Genomic DNA, 8,422 nt, shown 5'->3' on the forward strand with positions numbered 1-8,422 from the left:
AAATACCATATAATATTACATATATAATACAAATTATATATTTTTAAATCTTCAAGGAAAGAAGAAAATAGTGAGTGAAGAGAAATATATTAATTTTCTGAAGGCTGTCATAACAAATTGCCACAAATTGGGTGTTTTAAAACAACAAACATGTCAAAAGACAGAAAACAAGATGTCAGCAGGGCTGCAGCCCCTCTGATCGCACTAGAGGAGAATCCATTTTTTGCCTCTTCCAGCTTCTTGTGGCTGTCAGCATGACTTTACTTGTGGCTACATCACTCTGATCTCTGTCTCCATCATCACATTGCCTCCTTCTCTTCTGTGTCTGTCAAATCTCTCTGCTTTACTCCTGTGTTCTGAGTAAGGTGAGGGGCTGTGTAATAAGACAATCTTCCATGGAACTGTGAGGGGTGCGACAGAATGAAGAATGACTCGGGTAGTGCAGTGGCGAGTAAGGTAGAGCATTTACTGGAAGCTTACATGGGGTTCTCACCCTCGGTGGAAAGACAGCAATCCCTTGCTATGATGGTCCACACAGACCAGAGGACAGGGCAATGTTTCATGAGATTTGAACAAAAGGTGGTGGGGTTGAGGTGTTGGCAGTGTGGTTGGCTGTGTATGCATGCAAATTAAGGATTACAAATTGACCCATCAAGCTTCTACAACACTATATGTTTTTCTCCTGGGCATAAATTCTGATGGTTGTGCTGTTTATCTTACTTGGCATGACTTTGGCAATACTGCTGTTTTCCTCAAGCTAAGATTTACTGTTTTACTGATAGGGAACATCTGTTGTCTAGGGCCCAGGGGAAGGGAATATTGCAACAGTTCATGTACATTACACTTACAAGGACACTTTTAATTGCATATAAACCAACCTGGATAATCCACGATAAGCCCCTACTTTCAAAATCTTTAACTTAATCACATAATTTGACATATAATATAATGTTCACTCTTTTACCATATAAGGAAATAATGGCAGGTTTCCAAAGTTATGATATGGAAATATCTTTTGGAGGCCAACAGTCAACCCACTACAAGAAATAAAATTTCAGAACTGTCAAAAAGAACTATTACATGGATTATCAGAGTAAAACTTTTAAAAAATCATGAAACTGTACAATACAAGCAGTGATCCCTAAGTAAGTTATGGGTTATACTTAATAGCATAATTAAAAAATATTGTTTCCATCAATTGTAACAAAGGAAACATGCTAATTAAAAGTATTACTAATGGGGAAACTATGCATGTGAAAAAGGGTGTATGGAATTCTGTACTTTCTGGATGATTTTTCTGTAAGCCTACAACTTCTTTAATTAAAAACAAAATAAAATAAGAAATACAACAAATTGAAATTCTAGAATTTAAGTACAATATTGGTAATCAAATATTTAATTAAATGGAATATATAGCCAATTAAATAGCACCAAATAACAAAAAGGATCTATGAACTTGAACACAGGTCAATCAAAATAATTTAACTATGACACCAAGAGAAAAAATAGTTTAGAAAGAACAATTTATCAATGACCTAAAAGACACAGATGACTACCACAGCTGACTAAACCTCAAGACAAACTAAGATAAGAAAACACAAAGTAGGTAAAGTACAAAGAAAACCCTGATTGAAAAATTATAATCTAATCGCTTAACATCAAAGATTAAAAATGTATAATAAAGTTTTAAAAGAAGCTGACAGTAAAAAGACAATACATACTGGAAAATGATAAGAGTCATAACTCATTTCTCATTTGAAAAATATATTGGATGCCAGAAAATAATGGAACAGAAACTTTAAAATGCTGAGAAAAAAAAAAAGCCAAAGAAATGAACCAAAAACAACCCTGTCAACTTAGACTTCTATGTTCATTTAAGAGAGTTCTCGATATGGAGTTGTAGTTAAAATATTTTCAGATTAAAAAACAAAAATCGACTTCTGGGAAGATGGTGGAGCAGAATGGAGTGAGTTCACTTCTGCTCCATGAAACAAGACAAGATAAAAAATGACCAGGAATGCCATCCTGGGGTGTTAAGTAATCCAAACTGGGTATCTTGGCAGTTTTGGGGAGGAGAGAGGGGAGGAATCAGGAATGCTCTGGGTTAATTGACTGAGACTCCCACCAGGGGCAGGATGCATTGGGAGGGGAGGTGCTATAGTTGGGAACTGACCTACACTCCACTGTAGCTTGTGGGTTGGCTGATCCGCTGGGTGCTAATCAGCTCCTCAGTCTTGCTGGCAGGGAAAGGCAGTCCAGTGACCACAGGATGGGAGCAGCATTCTCCCCCCCATCGAGCATGCTGCCCTCAAGCCACTGCAGACCAGAGGTGTGGGTGGGCTGAGGGAGGAGCCTCAGGCACACCACCTGCTGGCAAGAAGTGGTAAGTGCATTTGTTTGCTACAAATGGGGAAGGGGGTCTCGAAGGGGTGAAGGTGACTTGGGGTCACCACCTCCTGGGAAGAAGAGGTAAATACTGTCAGGCTAACTCTTTATCTGCCTAAGTTTACATATTTTTTAAAATTTTATTATATTTTTATTCTCTTTTTTTTTTGCCAATACTTTTTGATTATCTGCTTAATACACTCTAGGATGTATCCAGGCATTGCAATAATCTATACAGGATTAAGGACTTCTTTCTTATTCTTATTGTTTTCTTAATATTCTTTTCCCCCTTTAAAAATATTCTTTCTATGTATTTTTATTAGCAGTATAATTTTTTTGTTATTTTTTATTTTTATGGATATTTTGTATCTTTATTGACTATTTTCTATTTCTTATGTTATATGCTATTTTTATTATTCTATTTTATTATGTATTTTTTCTTAAATATTCTCTCCCTTTGGTGGGCACCTGTCTGACTTCACTCCCAGTACATCTTGGATTTCTCCTTTTGATTCTGGGGCCTACTACCGTTCAGGTGTATTTTGTTGTTGTTCTTGTTGTTGTTGTATCACATTTTTATTATATTTTTATTATTGTTATCCTTTTGGGGGGGTGCATGGCCTGGGAGTTGAGCTTGGGTCTTCCATGTGGTGACCATTCTGCCTCTGACGTACCTGTACATCCTGGCCTAGCTTCTAGTAGACCCTTAAGTTGAATTGCAACCACTAGATGAGATCCATACTTTGATTGGCAGAGAATAACCAACATAGGAAGTGCTAAAGGAAGCTTTCTGTGAAAACCAAGAAAATACAACACTTTAGAAGTGTGAAGGAAACCAACTTGCAAAATAACCATCTCAAGATAATCAAATGCCTTGAACACAACAGAAAATCGCAAAGTACATGAATATCCAAGCAGAAAAGGCCCAGCCAAATGACCAGAAGAAAATTTCAGAGGGAACACAGAATATGGAACAACTACTGAATGATATTTAAAAGAAGGGCATAAATGATATTTATAAATAAAGGGAATCAAAAAGACTCTAGAGGAGCATACAGAAGAATTTAGAAAGTTAAATAGTAAAATGGCAGATCTCACAGAAACGAAAGATACAGTAGACCAAATTAGAAATATACTAGAGACACATGATAGCAGATTTGAAGAAGCAGAAGGAAGAATAGTGAGATAGAAGACAGAACAATTGACCAAGAGTACACAAAAGAAAAAAATGGCAAGAAATATGGAAAAAATGCAACTGGATCTTAGGGAAATGATGAAAAAACAAGAGGCACACAGAGTATAGCAATCATTGGTATACCAGAAAGAGAAGAATAAAGGTGTGGGAAAGTTAGTTGAAGATATAATCAGGGAAAATTCCCCAACTCTTATAAAAGGCATAAATACACAAATCAAAGAGGCACAGCAAACTCAAAATAGAATAAATCCAAACAGGCCTATTCCAAGATACATAATAATCAAATTATCAGGTGTTGAAAGGAAATAGAAAGTCCTGAAAACAGCATGAGGAAAGCAATCTACTACATGCATAAACCTGACTTTGGACTATGCAACAAACAACATGGAAGAAAGAAAGCAGTGGTATAATATATTTAAGAATATGAATAAGAAAAGCTTTCAGCCTTTATTCAGCCAAGAATTCTTTATTCAGCCAAGTTATCCTTCAAAATTGATGGAGAAATTAAAATCTTCAAAGACAAACAAAGAATGAAAGAACTAGTCAACAAGAGACCCACTTTAAAAGAAATACTAAAGTGAGTCCTGCCAGCTGAAAAAAAGACAGGAAATGATGATCTGGAGGAGGGTACAGAATTTAAGAATATTAGTAACAGTAATTTAAAGAATAAAAAGAGAGAGGGGAATATAATATATTTATCTGATGAATTAAAACTAGAGGAGAAGATTGTAGAGTCAAAAACGGCTTTTACAATAATTACTTTGAATACTAATGAACTAAGCTCATCAACTAAAAGATGCAGCCTGGCAGAGTGGATTAAAATTCAATCCATATATATGCTGTTTACAAGAAATGCATATTAGACTCAAGGACACAGTTGGACTGAAAGTGAAAGGATGGAAAAATAATTTCCATGCAAACTGTAACCAAAAGAAAGCAGGAGTAGCTGTACTGACATCAGACAAAATAGATTTTAAATGTAAAGACAACATAAAAGACAAAGAATGACACTGCATATTAATAAAGGGGACAATGAATCAAGAAGATAACAATGATGAATGAGTACACTCTCAGTCAAGGAGTTCAAAGTACATGAGACCACACTAACAATGAAATAAACAAATAAACAAAATCAGAAATGAGAGTGGAGATGTGTTATCAGAAATGATGAAAAAATTTTTAAAATCATAGGAGAATATTCTGAACAACTATATGCCAACAAACTAGACACCTTAAATGAAATGGACAAATTCCTAGAAGCACATGAATTACCTATACTGACTCAAGAAGGAATAGACTATCTCAACAAACCAATTACAACTAAAGAGATTCAATCAGTCATTAAAGATCTTTCCACAAAGAAAAACCCAAGACCAAACAGCTTCATTAGGAGAATTCTGCAAAAAGAACTAACACCAATTCTACTCAAACCCTTCCAAAAAAGGAGGTAAAAGGAAATGTTACCTATATCATTTTATGAAGCTAACATCACTCTAATACCAAAATCTGATAAAGATGCTACAAGAAAGGAAAACTATAGACCAATACCTCTAATGAGCATACATGCAAAAATTCTTAACAAAATACTAACAAATCAAAACCCAAAAGATTTATGCATCTTGATCAAGTGGGATTCATACCAGGAATGCAAGGATGGCTCAACACTAGAAAATTATCAGTGTAATACAAAGGGAAAAATTACATGATCATATCGATTGATGCTGAAAAAGTACTTGACAAAATTCAGCATTCTGTTCTGATAAAAAAAAAAAACTCTTCGAAAGTTAGGAATTGAATGAAGCTTTCTCAAAATTAAAAAGGGCATATATGAAAACCCCATTGCCAGCATCATACTTAACAATGAGAAATAGGAAGCATTCCCCTAAGATTGGGAAAGAGACAAGGATGCCCATTGTCACCACTATTATTCAATATTGTATTAGAAGACTTAGTTGGAGTGACTAGATAGGAGAAAGCAATAAAACACATCCAAATAAGAAAAGAAGAAGTAAAATTTTCATTATTTGCAGAAGACATGATCCTATACAGTGAGAGTTTAGTGAAAACTCTGAGAAATCCCCAGTAAAGCTACTTGAGCTAATAAACAAATTCAGCAAAGGCACAGGATACAAGATTGTTGTACAACAATCAATAATGTTTCTATACACAATCAACTATCTCAGGTGACAATTAAGGAAAAAATTCCATTCAAAGTAGCAACCACAAGAATCAGGTGCTAGGAATAAGCCTAATCAGGGATATCAAGAACTCATACACAGAAAATTCCAAAAAAAAGTTGCTAATAGAAATGAAAAATGACCAAAATAGATAGAAAGACATTCCATGCCCATAGATAGGAAGGTTGAATGTCACCGAGGTGTCAGTTCTACCCAAACTGATCTACAGATTCAATGCAGTATCAGTCAAAACCCAGCAACCTATCTGAAGTCTTGGAAAATCTGGTTAGCAAATTTACATGGGAGGGAAAGAGATCCTGAATAGCTAAACATATCCTAAAATGGAAGAGCAAAGTGGGAAAACTACCACTTCCTGACTTAAAAGCTTACTATAAAGGTCAAAACAGCATGGTACTGACACAAAAATAGATCAACCAATGGAATAGAATCAAGAGATCAGATATTGACCACCAAATATACAGGCATTTAATCTTTGATAAGGCCCCCAAATCCACTGAACTGGTACAGAATAGTCTTTTCAATAAGTGGGCATGGGAGAACTGAATTTCAATACCCACAAGAGTGAAAGAGGACCCTTAACTTACACCCTATTCAAAAATTAATTCAAATTGGATCAAAGACCTAAATTGTAAGAGCTAGTACCATAAATTTTCCAGAATAAAATGCAAGGAAATATATTCAGAGTCTAGTAATAGGAGGTAACTTCTTAAGCTTTACACCTAAAGCACAAGCAGCAAAAGAAAAAAATAGACAAATAGAACTCCTTAAGATCAAGAGCTCCTAAGTCTCAAAGGATTTTGTTAAAAAGGTGAAGAGACAGCCAAATCAATGGAAGAAAATATTTGGAAACCACATATTAGATAAGGGCTTGACTGTCCTTTGTACATAAAGAAAGTATATAGCTCAATTTCAAAAAGAACAAACAAAAGAACAAACAACCCAATTACAAAATTGACAGAGGTTATGAATAGACACTTTTCTGAAGCGCAAATACAGATGACTAAAAAGCACATTATGAGTGCAGTGTGTTGTGCAAGTGTAATCGACAAATATATTTGAACCAAGTTGTCCAGCATGGCCCTCAATTGAGGCTACAGTTATTCACACCTGAGAAGGGATGTGGTAGGCTGCCTAGATGACATTGATAGAGGGATGTTTGTTTGCCTATTTTTAGGAAGATTGTGAAATAGTGTTAACACTGGGAAACCTGATGCTAGTGAGGAAAATGAGACAGAAGAGATACTATGAGTAATGTATTTTCAAGAAAGAGGAAAATGTGAGGTTGGACTTATCCCAAAAACTCATCCTGGGAGTGCTGAGCCTGAGATATGTCTTCCTAAATTCAATAATGATCTGCCTGAGATATGTCTCCCTAAGTTCAATAATGATCTAGAAGAGGCAATTAGGGAAATGAAAAGTGACAGCATTTCAAGAAGATAACATCATTCAGTCATTAGAAGTCCTCAAATTAAGACAGCCATTTTTCAATATAATGAAGAAAAGATGGGATTTTCTTCCTTGGAGTCTGTCACCTCAGAAATGATAAATTTGAACTACCTCTAGAATATCTGAATTCTAAAGCCAAATAAGCACAGAAGGACTTAAAGTCAGACCAAATTGAAAATGCTGTTAACCATCTGCTGATTGAATCAGATGTGATAGATATAACAAAATGTAGTGAAGAAACTCAACAAGAGGATGGTGTGAGCAGCTGTCCACATTAGGTAATTAGAGTGGTAGAAAGGAGTTTAAGGTTCAAATTTTCCTCTTGGGAAAAATTTGAGGAAATTTTTCATCAAGAGAAAAAGCTCCAGCATGTCAAAACCAGCAAGTCTTCAGCAGGACAAGTGAAACCACGAATTGTTCATCTGCTTCTTTGAAGAAGTTAGATAAAGGGAATGTATTTTTACTGGATGCCACAAGAGAAGGTAATGTGGGCTACTTCCTTAATCATAGTCATTGCCCAAATCTCTTGGTACAAAATGTTTTTGTAGAAACATGACAGAAATTTTCCACTGTGGCATTCTTCACCGAGAGGTATGTAAAGGCAAGAACAGAACTAACATGGGATTATGGTTATGAAGATGGAAGTATGCCTGAGCAAGAAATCCTCTGCCAATGTGGGATTAATAATTGTAGGAAAAAATATGATAAGTATGTAGCTAATGCCTGTTAATAAAATTATTTTATCAAGGTGGCATTAGAATCATGTAAAAGAGCCCTCAGTTAATGGTGGATTTAATTTAGATTTTGATCTATTGGGGTAATTTATCTTGGTTTACCTTCATCAAAGGGTTCATATTTATTTCGAGCTTCATTTGTGTGACTCAGAATGATAGGAACAAAATAAAGAAATCTGTGTACATATAGGGAATCTCTTTAGTCCTACTACTATTCAGCTTTACATGAATGGGATGAAAGTGTATTTTTATTTGAAATACCACTGTACAATTTGTAACATATTTGTAAATTGTATATTAAGAGAAACAAATGTCATGATAGAATCCTGCTGTTTCTTTTCTTGCTTTTGTGATTATTACCTTTTAGTTTAGGCCCCCAAAGGGTCAAATTTCATATGTTTAATGATAAAATTTAGTTATGTTTCATTCCTGGCATATCATTTATGATCATGAGAATTATATAT

At 35.0% G+C, this 8,422-nt stretch overlaps 1 pseudogene; it reads left to right on the forward strand.

The window, feature by feature from the left end:
* Nucleotides 1-420: 420 nt before the first annotated feature.
* Nucleotides 421-7,954, forward strand: LOC143663386 (histone-lysine N-methyltransferase SETDB2 pseudogene; annotated as a pseudogene).
* Nucleotides 7,955-8,422: the final 468 nt, after the last annotated feature.

Source organism: Tamandua tetradactyla, chromosome 19, assembly GCF_023851605.1.
Source record: "Tamandua tetradactyla isolate mTamTet1 chromosome 19, mTamTet1.pri, whole genome shotgun sequence".
Classification (NCBI taxonomy): domain Eukaryota; kingdom Metazoa; phylum Chordata; class Mammalia; order Pilosa; family Myrmecophagidae; genus Tamandua; species Tamandua tetradactyla.